Genomic DNA, 19551 nt, shown 5'->3' on the forward strand with positions numbered 1-19551 from the left:
TATGTATTCGTCTTACTTTTAATGAGGAAATGTAAGCTGTGAGTATCAAACCATTCAGATTTATGGCAAGTTGGCTAGGTTGGCAGATTGTTCCAAGATGTAGTCAAAGAATCTTAGGAAGACTCGAGTAATTAGCATGAGGCAGTAGGGCAATTCCAAATTAAAGCTTCGGACTGGAATCGTAATTTCTCTGGAAATATTTTCCATAGGAAAAGACGACTTCTAGGACGACTTGAGGTAACAGATGCTCAGTTGGATATGGATGAGAACAAATATTTGTGGAGGGAGTATAATGAGATTCTTGTCCATGAGGAACTATTTTGGTATCGAAAGGCTAGATGCGAGTGGTTCCGTTTTGGGGATAGGAATACTCGATTTTTTCATAGTTCGGTTGTTATTCGTAGGAAGAGGAATCGAATTGAAGCCTTGGAAGATTCATCGAGAGACCTGATTATGGGCCTGGTTTTGTTGAAGGGTATGGCTCAAAATTACTTTCAAGAGTTGTATCAAAAGGAGGAAGGAGGTGAATTGTGGAACTTGTGCAATAATTTCGCAAGAATTGAGGAGGTTCTTATGTTGAATGTTCAAAAGGTTTTTGAAGAGGAGGAGATTAAGGAAGCAATGTTTAGTATGGGGCCTTTTAAATCCCCGGGGACTGATGGTTTGCACCTTATATTTTTTCAGGCTAATTGGAGCACGGTGGGTGAATCTGTTGTGGCTATGGTTCGTAAGTGCTATGAGCATCCCTTGACCATCAAAGATATTAATGGTACATCTTTGGTACTCATTCCCAAGTTTGATGCCCCTACTCATGTGAACCAGTTTCAGCCCATAAGTCTTTGTAATGTTACCTATAAGATCATTACAAATATATTAGCTACGTGACTCAAAAGTATTATGCTTATTGGGCCTACTCAATGTAGTTTTGTATCAGGAAGGCAAAAAACGGATGATGTTGTAATTGCCCAGGAACTTTTCCATACTATAAGGAGGAAAAAAGGGAAATGAGGGCTTATGGCTGTCAAAGTGGATTTGGAGAAGGCTTAGGATAAAGTTCATTAGGACTTCCTCATTGATACCCTAAAAGAGGTAAGTTTTCAAGAACATTATTTTTAGTTAATCCTAGCTTGCATATCCCCCCTTCCCTGTAGGTAATGTTCAATGGGATCCTATCAGAAAGTTTCTCTATAACACGGGGGATAAGGCAAGGAGATCTAATATTGCCATACTTGTTTTGTGTTTTGTGTGGAAAGGTTGGCTCACTTGATTGATAGGGAGGTAAGATATCACCATTGGAAACCCATTAAGATGAGTAAGTCTGGCCCATATATATTGCATCTATTTTTTGTGGATGATTTACTTTTGTTTGGGGAAGCTAGTGAGGTTTAGATGGACACCATTACCAGGTGCTTGGATATGTTTTGTTCCCTTTCTGGACAAAAAATGTCAGCTGGCAAAACACGCTTGTTAGTGTCCAACAAGGTGAATCATAATGCAGTAAGGGAGCTTAGGGAGTTGTCAGGGTTTGCTCTAACAAGGTATCTTGAGAGGTACTTTGGGGTTCCTTTGATTCATGGGCTAAGAAGAAAGAGATGTGCCAGTTCTTGTTGGACAAAACTCAACGCCGTCTTAGAAATTGGTGTGCTAATAGTTTGTCGTTTGCAAGGAGATGTACTTTGTCAAAGGCGGTCATTGCGGCCATGCCTACCTACATGATGCAAACTACATTGCTTCTTAAACAAGTTTGCAACAAATAGGAGAGTACGAGCTGAAGGTTTGTGTGGGGCACTTTGAAGGGAGAAAGGAAGTGTCATTCAGTTGCAGGGAGTACAATGTGTCAACCTAAGCAAGTGGTTGGGTTAGGCTTTCGTGATATCCAGTGTTTCAATAAAGCCTTGATTATGAAGTTAGATTAGGGGCTAATCTCGAACCTAGAGGCCCTTCGGGTGAGAGTTCTAAGAAGCAAGTATGATTGTTTTGATTCGTCTATTCCTCATGTGTGAAACATTGCTAGTGGTTTAGATCTTTGGCGAGGTATTGTGGCTACTTGGGAAGATACTATGAAGGGTGGAAGGTGGATTCTTGGTGAAGGAACTCAAGTGAGTTTTTGGAAGGATCGTTGGCTGCCGTAGTGTGATTATTGAAGATTATGTCTCGCTAGACATTCCGGGTTCGCATATTCCTAACAAAGTCGTGCAATATACAACCATTAGGGGTCAATGGAGCTTGGCTTTTGTAGGTCGAATTGTACTAAGCTAGATTATTGAATAGATTAAGGGAGTGTTTCCTTCTCATCCCTCTCCCAGTCATGACAAATTCATTTGGGCCTTGACTCCAGATGGCAAATTCTCAACAAGTTAGCGTATGAGTCTTTGGCTGATCCTAGTCCTCTTCTGGGGCCTGGGAGATGGAAGCAGGTGTGGACCTCTTGGATTCAACCATGATAACAACATTTTATTTGGAAGATTCTCCATGATGGGCTAGTGACAAATGTGTTTCACCAGTTTGGGAGAATGACAGACAATGCTTTGTGCCTTTTGCGTAATGATCATGATGAAACAAGGCTTCATGTGCTTCGTGATTGCCAACTTGTTTTACCTATTAGGCTGAGCCTACACAAAACCCTATATAACCACTTTTTTTGAGGATGGTTTGGAAGACTGGTTATATCAGAATAGCTTGTGTCATACTAACGTATTGGGAGTTGATAAATGGAGTACGTTGTTCACTTTTATCATGTCTGCTATTTGAAAGGCTCAGAATGATTTGGTTTTCAACGAGACTCCTTTTGAAAGGCATAAAGTTATACATGAGGCAAAGAGTTGTCTGGTTGGAGGAGAAACTTTGATAAATAAGAGTAGTCAACATGATCGGTTTGTGGAATCCCAGCTTTGCTATTTATCATGGGAACCTTCGCAAGAAGGCTGGGTGAAAGCGAGTACATATAGGTATGTGCAGTTAGGTGGTTTGAGGGTCTCTTGACTTTAGCTTGGGATACGGGTTACAGAAGATTAATCTTTGAGTCTGACACCTAATTGGTGTTTCAGTTTATAAACAATGGTGTGGGTATTGAACACCTTTACAGGGCCCTAGTGTCCTCAATTTGTCAGCTTATGGATAGGGAGTGGGAGGTTCACCTGCACTATGTCTATCTCGAGATGAATTTGATTGTTGATTATCTTTCGAATGAAGCCCATAATTATGAGGTAGGTATTCATATGATATCGTTATCACCCTTCGGCATAGTGTAGGCTACTGCTAGTTGAAGATGTTGTAGGGGTATCTTTGCTCCGTTTTTTTCGTGTGTAATTGGAGTGTTTTACCCCTCCTCAAAAGCAGAAGAGATAATATATATGTATAATCTCAACAATGTCAATTATAACAAAATTTATCAATGTAACTTTCAATGTTTTCAAATCATAAAAAAAATTTACAAAGCTTATATTAAATCATGTTTGTTATTTGAATTAATTAGCATGAAATTGTATTAGTTTTTACTATTAGTGTTATATTCAAAATTTGAGTATATAATTATCTTAAATAATTTTTTTGGTTTTATGGACTTTTTCTGTCTTAACCCATATCGGTTAAGACCAATTGGAATTCTAACATTTATACATCAACTTAAGTGGATAATAAGAAAATCATGGAACACAATGGGAGGATTAATTTGTCTGAGTTAATGCATATATGTAATTAAGAAAAATAGTCAATAAATCTGTAACATATATCTCATCTAATTAGGAAAATTAGTCCAGCAGATTTCTAATCAGAAAAATTAGCCATGCAACCAATTTTGTAAGGCAATCACGTAGAATCCTAAGATGTTGAGATCTTCCATAAATGCAGAACCAACCCATTAAGCTCTTTTCTCTATCCAATATTACCAGAGTACAATATTGTTTCCTTTCCTCACCCCACTCAGCTATCTCAGGTCTCGTAAATAGTGTATCTCTATTCCTTTTCACTTACCAGACTGAATCGAGCAAGGTCACAATTTTTTTAGGATGGGTCACAATTTTTTTAGGATGGGTCACAATTCATAGATTTTTTTTATTTGATATATTAATTTGCCGTTCAGACACGTGGTTCTGCCTCCTGAAGTTGCCAAACTGCTTCCTTAGAATCGGCTTCTCTCCTAATAAAAAAGGGTGTGTTTGATTTAAACAAAAATAGGATAGATAAAATAAAAGAGAAATAATTTTAAAAAAAGAGAAATAATTTATAAAAAAAAAATGAGATGTTGTGCTGTTTGGTATATAAATAGGTGAAAAATATTATTTTTGTATAAAAAAATTGTCTAAAAAATCAAATTTTTTTTAAGGAAAACAACAATTCTTTTGTCTAAAAAGTCAATTTTTTGTCTAAAAAAATCAATTTTTTTTATATAAAAAGACGATTTTTATGTAAAAAAAATCAATTTTACTATAATGGGAAAGAAAAGAATTTTTCCAAAATCACACGAATCAGTCGTACTGAGTCCATCTTTCTCTTTAATAATTTATTTCTCTCTTTAGAACAAAACGCAACCTAAGTAATTTTTTTGTAAATTATTTTTTTATCTTTTAAATATTAATTTTAATATCCATAAAAAATTAATATATTTTTAGTTTATATATTTACGAAAGTGATTTGGTTTTAATCTTTCATTAAAGACTACAAACACATTTTTATGGATACATATAAAAACTAAATTGATCTACTAAAAGAAGTATCTGTATGCTTTGAATTATGCAGGCACGCAGAATTTGCCTTCTATGATCCAGTAGAAAGTTTTCATGGATTTCGGCTTTTCTTATGCAAATTTAAGGGTAAATAATAAAATTTGTCTATAAAAATACATGAGATGTTGATAAAATCATCATTGAAAGATAAAAATTTAAATTTAATTCATCAATATACAAAAGTGTAATAAATTAGTTCGACATATATCTTGAGGATAAATTGATTTCTAAACTTTACAACTTAATGTCAAATTAATTCTTAAATAATATATCTTATGTGAAATTAATCCTTAAAGATTACAAAGCTGATAATATGGTCTCACAAATTTAACAATACAATTAATTTGTCATATTTTTTACACATTTAATAACTAAATTTGTATTTTCTATCTTTTAGGAATTCACTTATTACCATATCATATTTTTTAGGATAAATTTGACTATTTATCTCAAATTTAATAACTGGTCTAAGGTTATGTTTGATAAAATCACCTGAAAAACTATCTTATTAAATTATGTATTTAATAAAACTAGTTGTTAAAGTGGTTAAAAAGTGTAAAATAACTAAAAAACAATAAAATCATAATTTATTTAAAAATTTGATATATATATATATATATATATATATATATTAAAGTTGAAAAGGAAAACAAATATATAAAAAATAAATAAAAAATTACATTTTAAAAAAATTATTTCAAAAATATTAGAAATTATTGAAAGATTACTAAAAATATTTATTTTCCAAACTAATTGAAATAGTCTAACATAACATATTCTGTTTTGGTTTTATTATGTTACAAAGTGAGTGTCGAGCAATTGGGGCTCAGCGGTTGGATTCACTGTGCAATTCTTCATCGGCCTGGGCCACAAATAATATTTCTCGGGAGGCCTTTGAATGGGTTATTCTTCTATGACCCAATAAATTTTTTCTATATTCAACATATTTTAAAAAAAAATTAACTTTTTTTACTTCTTCTTCATTCCTTTCTTTTTCTACTTTGCATAGTCCAATTATATTAAAAAAATAATTAACGTCGTTATATATAATACGAAAAAATTCAATATATATTAAATATACATATAAGTTTACATAATAAATTTTGTAACAATTAATTTTGATCTAATAATATTTTTTTACAAATATAAATTTTAAATAAAAATCATAGATTTAATAAAAAATTATATATGTAAAAGAAATACATTAGATCAAAATTAATTGTTACAAATTTTATTATATAAATTTATACATATTAAATATACATTAGAAATTTTAATATTATATAAAGTAATATTAATTATTTTTTAATATAATTGATCTATTAACTCGATGTAGAGTGTCATGCTAATAACACAAAAGTCATCTTGGGTGATAGAAGAATAACCACTTGAATTATCACGAGCAGCAAGAAACCAGGCCCAGCAAAGGCCTTTGAATAATCAACAGTAGGGAGTTGCTACTACGGAAGAAGGTTCTTCCCACAACCTTCTTCAGTGAGTTAATTTGTTTTTTTGGTTTTTAAATTTTTGGATTATTTTGTATTTTGTATTTTACTATTAAAAAATTTCATGCATATTTAATTCGGATTATTATTCCAAAATAAAAAATATTTATTTAATATATATTAAATTTTGTAAAAGTAAAAAAAATTTGTGATAGTAAATATATTTTATTTTTAAAAAAATTTATGAATTAAATACTTTTTTATTTAATTTGGGTTATTATTACAAAATTTAATGTATATTTAATTTGGATTACTATTACAAAATTTAATGCATTAAATATTTTTGTAAATGTAACCTGAATTAATGTATTAAATATTTTTTATTTAATTCGGATTACTATTACAAAATTTAATGCATTAAATATTTTTGTAATAGTAACTCGAATTAAATATTTTTTATTTAATCCGGGTTACTATTACAAAATTTAATGCATATTTAATTCGGGTTACTATTATAAAATAAAAAATATTTATTTAATATATATTAAATTTTGTAATAGTAAAAAATTTGTAATAATAAATATTTTTTATTTTTAAAAAAAATATACAGATTAAATAATTTGTATGATTTATATCAAAATTAATTATCACAAAATTTATTATTTAAATTTACATGTTGTGATATGTATAATAACATTATTTATCACAATTTTTTTTACTATTACAAAATTTAATATATATTAAATAAATATTTTTTATTTTCTAATAATAGCCCGAATTAAATATACATTAAATTATTAATAGTAACTCGAATTAAATAAAAAATATTTAATGCGTATTTAATTCTGGTTACTATGACAAAAATATTTAATGCATTACATTTATAATAGTAACCCGAATTAAATAAAAATATTTAATGCATTAATTCGAGTTATTATTACAAAAATATTTAATGTATTAAATTTTGTAATAGTAATCCAAATTAAGTATACATTAAATTTTGTAATAGTAATCTAGATTAAATAAAAAATATTTAGTCCGTATATTTTTTTAAAAATAAAAAATATTTACTATCACAAATTTTTTTACTATTACAAAATTTAATATATATTAAATAAATATTTTTAATTTTGTAATAATAATCCGAATTAAATATGCACTAAATTTTGTAATAGTAACCCAGATTAAATAAAAAATATTTAATCCATATACTTTTTTAAAATAAAAAATATTTACTATTACAATTTTTTTTATTACAAAATTTAATATATATCAAATAAATATTTTTTATTTTATAATAATAACCCAAATTAAATATGCATTAAATTTTGTAATAGTAAAATACAAAATATAAAATAATATAGGCAAACACAAAATAATCCAAAAATTTAAAAACCAAAAAAATAAATTAACTTAGGAAGAATGTTTTCCTGCAGAAACATTAAGGGATATTTTGGGAATTATAAAAAAATGCTGGGTGCACCAACAATCTTGTTGGGTGCCCCTAGCAATTCCCTCAACGGTAGCAGGAAAACAGGCCCAGAATCCGGCCCAAATTATTTAACGATTTTCATAGCACCAGAAAGATAGCTGAAAAATTATTTCAAATTTTAAATTTTTTTACGGCAAATCGACAAGGGCTGCTATATCCTAGAATAAACTTTTGTTTTGCCTATTCAGAAACATTTCTTTATCAATTTATTCTCTTGTAAACTCTTTTTTCAGCCTTCCTTTCTGAGATGAGTGTAACATGTTAACGTGTATGGTTAAAAACTTAAAATGATAAATCGCATCTAGTTAATTAAGTCCAAATGGTCTCATATGACCCGAATTTATTTTAAAGATATGCAGATATTCTAAATAGTAATACATAAATTTGACAAAAGACTATGGTTTTTATCTCAATTGATTGAGTTAAATGTATCATCTTTTAAGTTTTTATGTTATTAAAAACCTTTTAAAGTTAACAATGCAAACAAAAATAAATAAAAAAAATACCACAGACTTCACAAGTTAAAAACTAATTTGATAATTGATGTTTTTACACTATATTCAATCATAAATTGTCATATGTGATAAAATTGTTGATTTTTATAATTATTTAAGAGTTTAATTTTTAACTATCGGTATAAAATATTTTACCAGTCAAGCCAACAGAAATATTATTTATAAGATAATTATTGGAGTATATCGGTTTGTGACATTACATTGTTAGAGCATACATTATTTGCTCTTATTTTAAAATTCACGTCTAAAATAGTAATTAATTGATAATGAAAAACAGTATATAAAGAAAAATCTTAATGATTTTTATATTTTAAGTAAGTAACTAACAAAATAAAATTTTATATTTTTCCAACAGCCAAAATAAAGTTTTGCTCTTTAACTTTATGATTCGGGAATGGGATTACATATAGAGGAATAGGTTTGTAACTTTTATTGATAAATTTGATATTAGTTTACAGTGATATATATACAAGTGAACAACCCTAATATGTAGTGAATTAAGATACCAATCTCCTAATAATTAAAGGAATTGAAAACTAATTATTATTATTGATATTGGTATCAGCCTAAACGATCCACCCATTCCCTATTTCTTCAATTAAGGACGTTGTTCCCCACCCTTGCCTCCCATGGCCGACAACAACTCCTTCATTCCCAACCCCCATGAGCCATCCAAACCCCTTGCTTGCATCACTTTCACCAATGTCACCAAACTTCTTCCCAACAATTATCCTAATTGGAAACAACAAGTTGAAGCTCTCCTTGATGGCTATGATCTCCTCCAATATCCAGATGTATCTTTTCCTGCGCCGTCAGAAACGATCCTCACCGCTCCAACATCTTCGACGCCGACTCCGTCGGAAACGACCCCCACCACTGCATCACTTCCGGTAACAACTCAGAATCCTGCTTACCAAACCTGGCGTCGACAGGACCGCCTTATATATGGTGCTCTCCTCACCACTCTCTCTAATGAAGTGGCCTCCCTGGTGTCTCAAACCAAGACCTCGCATGATCTCTGGATCCTTCTCAAAAACACCTATGCCAAAGCATCTCGCAGCCATCTCAAGCAGTTAAAGGAACGTCTCCGTACGGCTTCCAAAGGTACCCAATCCATCACTACCTATATGCATCACCTAAAGCAAACTGCAGATCTCCTTGCATCACTTGGCTCTCCTGTTTTTGTTGAAGACATGACTGATTATGTCTTACACGGTCTCGACGACGGCTATAGAGCAATCATTGATGTCGTGAATGCAAGGGACACCCCAATCAATTTTGATGACCTCCATGAACGGCTTTTGATTCAGGAACTTTCAATTGGTGCTGCCCAAAGACAAACTCCTGCCCCGCTGACAGCCTTGAATGCTCAGGCTCGACCCAATTCCAATGACAAATCTCGGCATGGACAAAACCCTGCACAATCAACTCAACGCACTGGCACTCGCAAACCTTTTCTCGGCCGCTGTCAGTGGTGCAACATCAAAGGTCATGTTCTCTCTCAGTGCAAAACCTTCCAGCAGCAGCATCCTAGTGTCCCACCGCCACCTCGTAACTCTCCGGCTCACACTGGACAGGTTCAGGTCAATACTGCAACTGCCGGCACATCGCAACATGATTTTCTGTTTGACAGTGGAGCGACACATCACGTAACCAATGATCTCGATAATCTGGCGCTTCATCATCCGTACACTGGTCCTGACTCACTGTTTATGGGTAATGGTTCAGGTTTAAACATCACTCATTCTGGAACACTTTTACTTAATGATTTATCCTTGTCTAATGCTTTGTGTGTTCCTTCCATGAAACAAAAAATAATCTCTGTCTCTAAACTTACCCAACAAACTAACTCTGCTGTTGTTTTCCTGCCAAACTCTTTTTATGTGAAGGACTTGCAGACGGGTCACACAACCCATAAAGGCTCATGTGTGGATGGACTCTATCTCTGGCCTGCCACCTCACCCTCCGTCCACACGGTTCGAAAAGAATTCTCTGCATCATGGCATCATAGGCTTGGGCACCCTTCATCTTCTATTTTCAAATTTGTTCAGAAACATTTTTCCTTAGGCTCAAATAAATTTCCGCAATCCGATTGCAACTCGTGTCAAATTAGCAAAAGTCATAAACTTCCATTCCATGAATCCACTCTTAAATCTTGTTATCCATTAGAAATAATTTTCTCTGATGTATGGACTTCTCCTATTTTATCAATTGATGGTCTTCGCTATTATTGCATGTTTGTTGATCATTTTACTCGCTATATTTGGCTATATCCAATGAAACGAAAATATGATGTGCAAACTATATTTCCCAAATTTAAATCGCTCGTTGAAAATTTCTATCATCACAAAATAAAAATTCTTTACACAGATAATGGTGGCGAATATATTGGTCTTCGCCCTTTTTTACTAAATCATGGTATAAGTCATCATACAACGCCACCTCATACACCTGAACATAATGGAATTTCAGAACGCCGGAATCGTCACATTGCTGAAACCGGTCTCTCTCTTCTCCATCACTCGGGCTTGCCCCTCACCTATTGGCCTCACGCCATGACCACCGCCGCTTATCTCATAAATCGCCTCCCAACTCCAATTCTTGGGTACCAATCACCCTATTCTAAATTGCTCAACATTAGTTCGGATTATCATAAGTTAAAGTGTTTTGGATGTTTGTGTTTTCCCTGGATTAAACCATATGCTAACCATAAACTTGCACCAAAGTCTGCTATGTGTGTTTTTGTAGGTTACTCGGCTGATCAACATGCATATTTGTGTCTCGATCCCACAACAGGAAGGATTTACACCTTTCAGCATGTGAAGTTCGTTGAATCTGAATTCCCGTTCAACTCCCTAGTAACTCACGCTAGTCCAAGTCCGGAGCAACAAACAGGCCCACTTCAACTCTCCATCTTACAACCCATGAACCCACCGGAAGATTCATCTCCTGCCCCTTCCTCCCCATCCATCACCAACTCCCCATATATGGCCCAGTCCTCCACCGAACCCACAAACCCCACTCAATCTCCTCCTCCAACCTCACAATCATCCCCGCAACTGTCTGCTCCACCACCCCAAACCATTGTCAACCCAAATGGAGGTGGGATCATCACTCGGTCTAAAAACAACATTATCAAACCCATCCAAAAGCTTAATCTCCATGTCCAAGCCTCCTCTCCCATTGAACCCAACACCATCACCCAGGCCCTTCGCGACCCTGATTGGCGCTCAGCCATGCAAGCCGAATTTGATGCCTTACACCACAACAACACTTGGGATCTTGTCAGTCGGTCCTCTGATCAAAATTTGGTTGGCTGTAAATGGGTATTTCGAATCAAACGAAATCCAGACGGATCAATTGATCGTTACAAGGCTCGGTTAGTCGCCAAAGGGTTTCACCAACGCCCTGGTTGGGACTATACATAAACTTTTAGCCCCGTTGTTAAACTGGTGACCATTCGCATTGTCCTAACTCTTGCAGTTCGTCAAGGGTGGCCCATACGTCAGCTTGATGTCAACAATGCATTTCTTCAAGGGACACTTAAGGAGGAAGTCTTCATGATACAACCACCTGGTTTTGTCAACAAAAATTTTCCTGATCATGTTTGTCGCCTCAAAAAGGCACTCTATGGGCTGAAGCAAGCACCCCGCGCCTGGTATACGAAGCTTCGCGTATTCCTGCTCTCCCTTAGTTTTGTCAATTCCACTGCAGATGCATCTCTTTTCATCTACCAAAAACCAGAGGTTACACTTTACTTATTAGTATATGTTGATGATATAATTATGACTGGAAATTCATCTGCAGAGCTGTCCAAACTCATTGTCACACTTGCTGCTCGGTTTTCGTTAAAAGATCTTGGATGTCTCAGTTATTTCTTGGGTGTCGAAGTAATTCCTTCCGCTGCAGGAATGCTTCTTTCACAAAGGAAATATATCATTGATCTGCTACATAAATCAGGCATGACAAATACAAAACCAGCATCCACTCTTTTGTCAGCGAGTGTTCAATTACTTAAGGATTCTGGTGATCTCCTACCCTCTCCAAATGAGTACCGCACACTGGTTGGAAGCCTTCAATACTTGAGTCTTACACGTCCAGGCATCGCCTTCAGCACTAACAAACTCGCACAGTTCATGCAAAATCCAAGAACGGCGCATTGGTCTGCACTCAAACGAGTGCTCCGATATTTGGCGGGCTCTTGTGACAAAGGAGTCTTCATCTCAGCGACTGCTCCTTTGACCTTTCATGCCTACTCGGATGCTGATTGGGTTGGTGACAAGGATGATTATGTTTCAACCACTGGTTACTTGTTGTATCTCGGTAACACTCCCATCTCCTGGAGCTCCCGCAAACAACGTTATGTTGCTCGATCATCAACTGAAGCAGAATACAAAGCCTTGGCTGACACGGCTAGTGAACTATTATGGGTTCTTTCCTTGTTCACAGAACTTGGTCACATGCCCACTGCCAATCCAGTCATATACTGTGACAATCTTGGTGCCACAAATCTCAGTGTTAATCCTGTCTTCCACTCTCGGATGAAACATATAGCCTTAGCCTACCACTTTGTCCGAGAACATGTTCAACATGACAAGTTTCGAGTGTCTTTTGTGTCTACCGATGATCAACTTGCTGATATTCTAACAAAGCCTCTGCTTCGCCCTCGGTTCGAATCGCTACTGTCCAAGTTACATCTCTCATCCAGATTATACAACTTGCGGGAGGATATCAATAATAATAATTAGTTTTCAATTCCTTTAATTATTAGGAGATTGGTAGCTTGATTCACTACATATTTGGGTTGTTCACTTGTATATATATCACTGTAAACTAATATCAAATTTATCAATAAAAGTTACAAACCTATTCCTCTATACTATAGCATAGGAGGGAAAATACTGGCAAAAAAAGAAAAGTGGTGGAGTCTTGCAAGTTACAAAGATGATCCCCTTCTATAGACCCCACTCACTAAAGACATTATTTTCTCATAAAACAAAGCCATCGTTTATGACCAAAAAGTCCAAAGCGAAACAGAGTAATATATAGGAATCCAGAAGAGTCCATGCATGTTGGCAAAATCAAAAATAAAAAGTGTTCATGGATGATGTATTTCTGGCGTCTAAAATATTCAAATGAACCATAACACAACCTTGAGAGACGTGTATAAGGGAAATGGATAAATATGTATCAAAGAGAGGTTTCTGGTGGCTTCTATAGAATCATTGATGTTAATATATTTTTATGCAAACATATATTTTTCATGAGATATGATTCATTTTAAAATAACTAAGGAAATGAACCAAACTGCCGTTGATCAGAGAAGAAATATGCTTGATCTCTTCAAACAAGATAGTAGATTGCAAAATATTTTTTGGTGGAACGTAGAATGCAAAATATAGCTTCGATAAAATTAAGAGAAGTTATGGAAGATAAAAATGACTACTAAGAAGATAAACATGAACTTGGTGTTTTTCATTAATTCTCAATATACAATGTTGTTCTGACGTACATTAAATAACAAACCTAATGAATGATAACCTGCATTTTTTTTTACTGAATCTACATGTGTTATCATCTAATTTTTAAGAAGTTCAAATAAAAATATATAATGTTATTATATTTTAGACCTATCTTATATAATCTTGAAGTCATTTAATATTCTTTCTTTCGAGTACGAGTGCAATGTATCATAATATAATATACATAAAAAAAAAATTGTCAGCTAAAGGTGAATTATACCAGGAGTACCAAAATTTGTTACAACCAAAATAAAATAATCATTTTCTATATTGATTATAATTATAACCCATGATAAAAATTAAAATCATTCATTTTTAATATATAATTTTTGAAATAACCTAATTTTTTATTCAATTTTACAAAACCACCTAATTTAGTTTTAAAAAAGTGTTTATAGTCTAATTGACTGACTCCTTAATCACAACTCATCTATTTCACCATCTAAACCATCATGAGAATGCTGGTTTAACATTAGGTTGAACCAACATATATTTATATACATGTTTTTGTAAGAACTAAGAAATATAAAATGGAATTTTTTATTCAATAACCATTTGGAACTCTTTCAACAGAAAAGTAAGCATGAATAATTAAAATTTAACTTTTATATAACCTTATCTTATAATAAACATTTGTATGTTATCAACAATTAAAATTATCATATATATATATATATATATATATATATATATATGACAAATTATTATAAATATATATTTCAGAATAATTATTAAAAAATTAATAATCTCATCTTAATTAATAATTTTTATATATAATTAAATTATTCTGTAAATTCTTGAATTATTTGAAAAATTTTAAGTAAAATCTAAACTAAAATATTTATAACCATGTCCCTAAAGTAAAAAAGTATGGCCTGCAATTAGATTATGGCAACTTAAAACCATTAGAAAATGATAATTTAAGGAACTCGATTAAACAAATTACATGACCAAGAACCCAATTAAAAACTTTAGTTTGAGGGCCAATTTGTAAATTTCCAAATACCATTTTATAATTAAATAATAGAATAAAATATTTTGCATTCTAATTAGTTTCTATAATATTATTTCTATCTCATTTTATTATATTCCTGATTTTATTTTACATATTCGTTGAAAAATATGTAATCTTTTTAATTAACAAATCTTTACAATAAACAAAATCGGAAACCGACATGTCATTTATCCGAATGGTTTTGGATTAAATATTTTGAGAAAAATCTCGAGCTTAAATCTTGTAAATAATATATATATATATATATATATATATATATATATATATATATATATATAATTAAAGAAAAAGACAGAGTTTGAGTCTTTACCGTAAACAATATCATCAGCAAAAATACATGCATTATTTATAACATCCGTTGTGAAATCATTATTATTTTTTTTTGCAAAAGAAAATAAAATAAAAAACAAGACAAAAAACTTTGTTGAGAGGTGGATTGCGCATCAATCGGTACTTTAGTTGTAAATAATTCAAATAATTTTTTTTTTCGTTTTCTAGTTTCTAGGATAAGAATTCAAACAATAATTGTAACGGAATCCATTCAAATCTTTATAACATGTATATATCCAAAAAGCATTGTCCTATCTAGACAGATAAGATAATATAGATTAATGATTACTTATTTATTTATAATTAGTTTATTCACTTTACTGTATTATTTATCTATTCTTTTAATTAATTTATATAACTAGTTAAATTGATATAATTAAATTAATTAACTAAACATTTTATCTCGTTTGAAATTACATCTCTTTGAAGTTAGCCTTGGAGTTATTCACCTGAAAATGTAGACTTTATCGATATGAAAAGTTTTTTAAAATGAAGATAACAATAAGTGGACAATTATTTTTATACCGACCAACTGGTGTTTAATTTAACTTGTGAACTATATATCTTTCACTAATTTCATTTCTTGATATAATTCATGATAAATTTTATCATCGTTATAGTTTAAAAAAATATAACTTGAATATCCAATTAATTGACACAATAAATCTAAATATATAATCATTTATTTATTCACACATGAACTATTTTTACTTTTTATTACCAAATCAACTTAAAATAATAGACATTAATTACATTATCTTACGTTTCAAAAAAGCGAGGTGGCAACTAAGTTGGTTGAATCAAGAGCAACTGTTTGAACTTTTAGCACTAACTTTGAAAAGATAAATAATTGTGGCCTAGCAATTGTAAAGCAATTGTACTTTTGAACAGGTTAAAGATCAATTATTTTAATTAGCGCATGAAACACTAGTGTCAAAGCATAAGTAAAAGCAATTTACCTGGAGATTTGGAAAATTAAGATGACTTAATGATTAAGCTTAGATACGTAAAAAAAGTAATCCATTATTATTGAGCAAATATTTATCCGATCTATTACTATTGTGTTTGGATTGAGATCCATACCATTCAAACTTGAATCACACAAATAATTTTTATTGTTTTTTTTCTCACAATATAAAAATTTGATCAAAAGTGAATCATAGATATTAATCGGAAGCAATTTATCTATATCTTTGTGTCCAAGCCATATGAGGAAGAGATTTACCTTATATCAAAGTTTGATGTATGCAAAAATGGTGAAAAACATCTATTTTTTTTATATATTTTAGATGAAAAAAAAAAGGATTGTACACATCAACATCCAATGTGGTCTATTGGTATGTGTTGTGTTAACTTGAAAGAAGAATTTTGTAATTCATAATTATTTTATTTGATTTGAATATGACTTGAATAGAATTATCTCATATAGAAAATATATAATAATTTTTTAAAAATTAGGTATAAGAACAAAATACATAATTGAAAGGAAAAACTTCATTAAAAATGATTTGTGAACTTTGTTTGTAGAAAAAGATTAATCATTTACAGACATAATGCAATTAAAAAAGTCTTAATAATTATACGATTTTAAATTAAGTTACCAAAACCTGCAACGAAAAAACAGTTACAAAGTAAGCAGTATAAATGTTTAAAGATTGTGTGTGCTGCATAAACAAAAATAGAATAACACCGAACAAATATTCGAAATTATAGCACTACCATTTGATATAGGTTATAACATCAGGTGTAAGTTCAAATCAATATTAATATACGTTAATCTTACAGTTTATAACAGGGAATTATTCACTTAGTCCAAGAGTAAAAGAGTAAAGTATTTCAAGTTATTCTTAATTTTGTTCCTTTGTTTTATTTAGGTCTCACGGTCTAGGATATTTTATTAAAGTGACTCCCGTGATGGTTCTTAGTAATATCTCTTTCCCGTTTTGCCTTAGTTGTGAAATATACTAAGGTGAAATCTGACGCTAATACAGTGAAAAAATTAAGCAAGTAAGAAGAAAAATCATAAATTTAAATATTAAAATTTTGAATTAAAATGTGATATTAAATTCTATTATGCAATTATTCATGATTCATTGGGTAAATCTCTGCCATATATATTTTCCTCAATTTTTCAACAATAGATCTTAAAACTGATAGTTCTAATGAAGTATGCAAGAATTGGCAAAAGAAATAAATAGGAGGCCAAAGAAGGCAAGAATTTGGAAAACAATTTGCACCTTTCCTCTTAATCTTTTCTCTCAAATCCAGTTGTATACAGAATTTCACTTCGAAGCTGCAATGGTTGCGATACAGTATGCAAGTTGGAATTTTTCTCAGAAATCTGTCTCCCAATCCCAATCCGAGTTTAACTCAAAGGATATCCTTTCCAAGTTGTAATTGCACACTAAAGGGAGAAAATGAATTGGCTTGTATTTTGGAAAATAAAGTATTGCATTTGACGAACATGCTGTTAGAAAAATAAAAAAAAGATATGCACTAACATAAGACCTTGCCAACGAGACAATGTTAAGAATGTTTGTTTTTTCCTGTGCAATGCATTAAACTAGAACACACATGGCACTCGCGCAATATTAATTCAAAGCTGCTGTCATATATGAAATTGATCAATTAGTTTCATTGTTATGTTTATTATCATGTTCAGTTCCTTTGCTAGGCACTTTGTCTTCTTTCGAACTTTGAGTGCATATGAGTCTGTATTTTACCTTTTGCAAATGAACATTACTTGACCCACTTTAATAAAATATCCTGGACCGTCAAATGGTAGTGTTATACTCCTAAATTATAAAATCATTTTTTAAAAATTTATTTATCTCTTCTTTTTTTAATATATTAATTATTATTTTTTATATATATTTCTATTTAATTTTTCTTTTTTAAAATATTAATAAGAAAAAATAAATAGATAAAAAATAATATAAATAATTAATAAATTTAATGCTATAATTACTTTTGTCAAAGGAAGAAAAAAATCTTCCAATTAGAAGTAATTTCGAATACTTTTCCGTGTTATTCTGTTTACGATTATGCAGCACACCCAATCTTTAAATATTTATACTGCTTACTTAGTAATTGTGTGTTTCCGTTTCAGGTTGGTAACTTAATTTAAAATCATGTAACTATTAAGGACTGATTGTTCATAAATGATTAATCTCCTTGAAATAAACTTAACAAATCACTTTTAATAAAAAAATTTCCAATCATGTCTTTTCCTCTTATACCCAAAACTTTTAAATTATTCCACGTATCGTCTGTTGAGATAATTTTATTCAAGTTATGCTTAAATTAGATACAATAATGAATAATAAAATTCTCTTTTTGAGTTAACACAACACATACCAATAAATAAATACCCCCCTCTTAATGCTTGAACCGAAAGATGTAGATAAATTGCTTTCGAATGACACTCCAAAAAAAATTATTTTTTTTTGCTATAATAAGTGTTATAAAAGAAAAAGAAAACCAAGTAAAAAAAAAAAATACCCTCACAATCATTTATATAGAATTCCAATCGTGTTTTTTTTTTCCTGCAAATATGTAAAATAAAATCATTAAATTAAATAATAATATCTCGTCACCTCTTCCATTTGATTTACATCACAAATGTTAAAATATAATTTTTGTCTTCTTATTATCTTATATTTATGTTTTTAATCGTCTCATTTTTTAATTAAATTTTTTTTTTACTTTAAAAAATTTATAATGTTAGTCTTCTATTTTTTAATTAAGATAATTCGTTAATTTTTTTAAAAAATTTATAATTTTAACTTTTATGATTAATTTCAAACGTTAATTTATATACTTTTTAATATATTGATTAACAATTAAAATTATTTAATTATTAATAAGCTTAATTTATTAAAAAAATTAAAATATGTACAGTCAACAAGTCTTAAATTAATTAAGGGATTAAAATAATAATTTTTTTAAAGTGGAGAAGAAAATGTCATAATTAAAAAATATATAAATTAAAATTATGATTTTTTTTTAAAGTGAAGAATAAAATATCTTAATTAAAAAATAGAAAAAATAATATCATGAATTTTAAAAAATAAAAACACGAAAATTATATTTTTGCGTCATAAAAATGAAACAAAATACTACTTTTTAAAACGTGCTGATTTTGTAACGTGTAACACGGCTTTGATTAATTGATTCCCATCACAATAATAAAAATTTAAATATTAACCATCATATGATTTAATGAATGTAATTAATAATGATGGAAATCAATTACGTACTTTTCCAATCAAGTATTGATGACGCCTAAAAGTTACCAACATATAAAATCTTGTCTTATAAGTTATAATCAAATTATTTTGATTAAAATCATTTAATTTTCGTTAAATAAATTATTTAAATCATTATAAGTTGAAAATAATAACTAATAATTTATATAATAATTATTTTATGCTTAATATATCCTAAATTTGTATAAATTATACGTTTAAATAATATATTAGTTGAATTTTTTTAATAATTACAACACT

Source organism: Glycine max, chromosome 11, assembly GCF_000004515.6.
Source record: "Glycine max cultivar Williams 82 chromosome 11, Glycine_max_v4.0, whole genome shotgun sequence".
Taxonomy (NCBI): domain Eukaryota; kingdom Viridiplantae; phylum Streptophyta; class Magnoliopsida; order Fabales; family Fabaceae; genus Glycine; species Glycine max.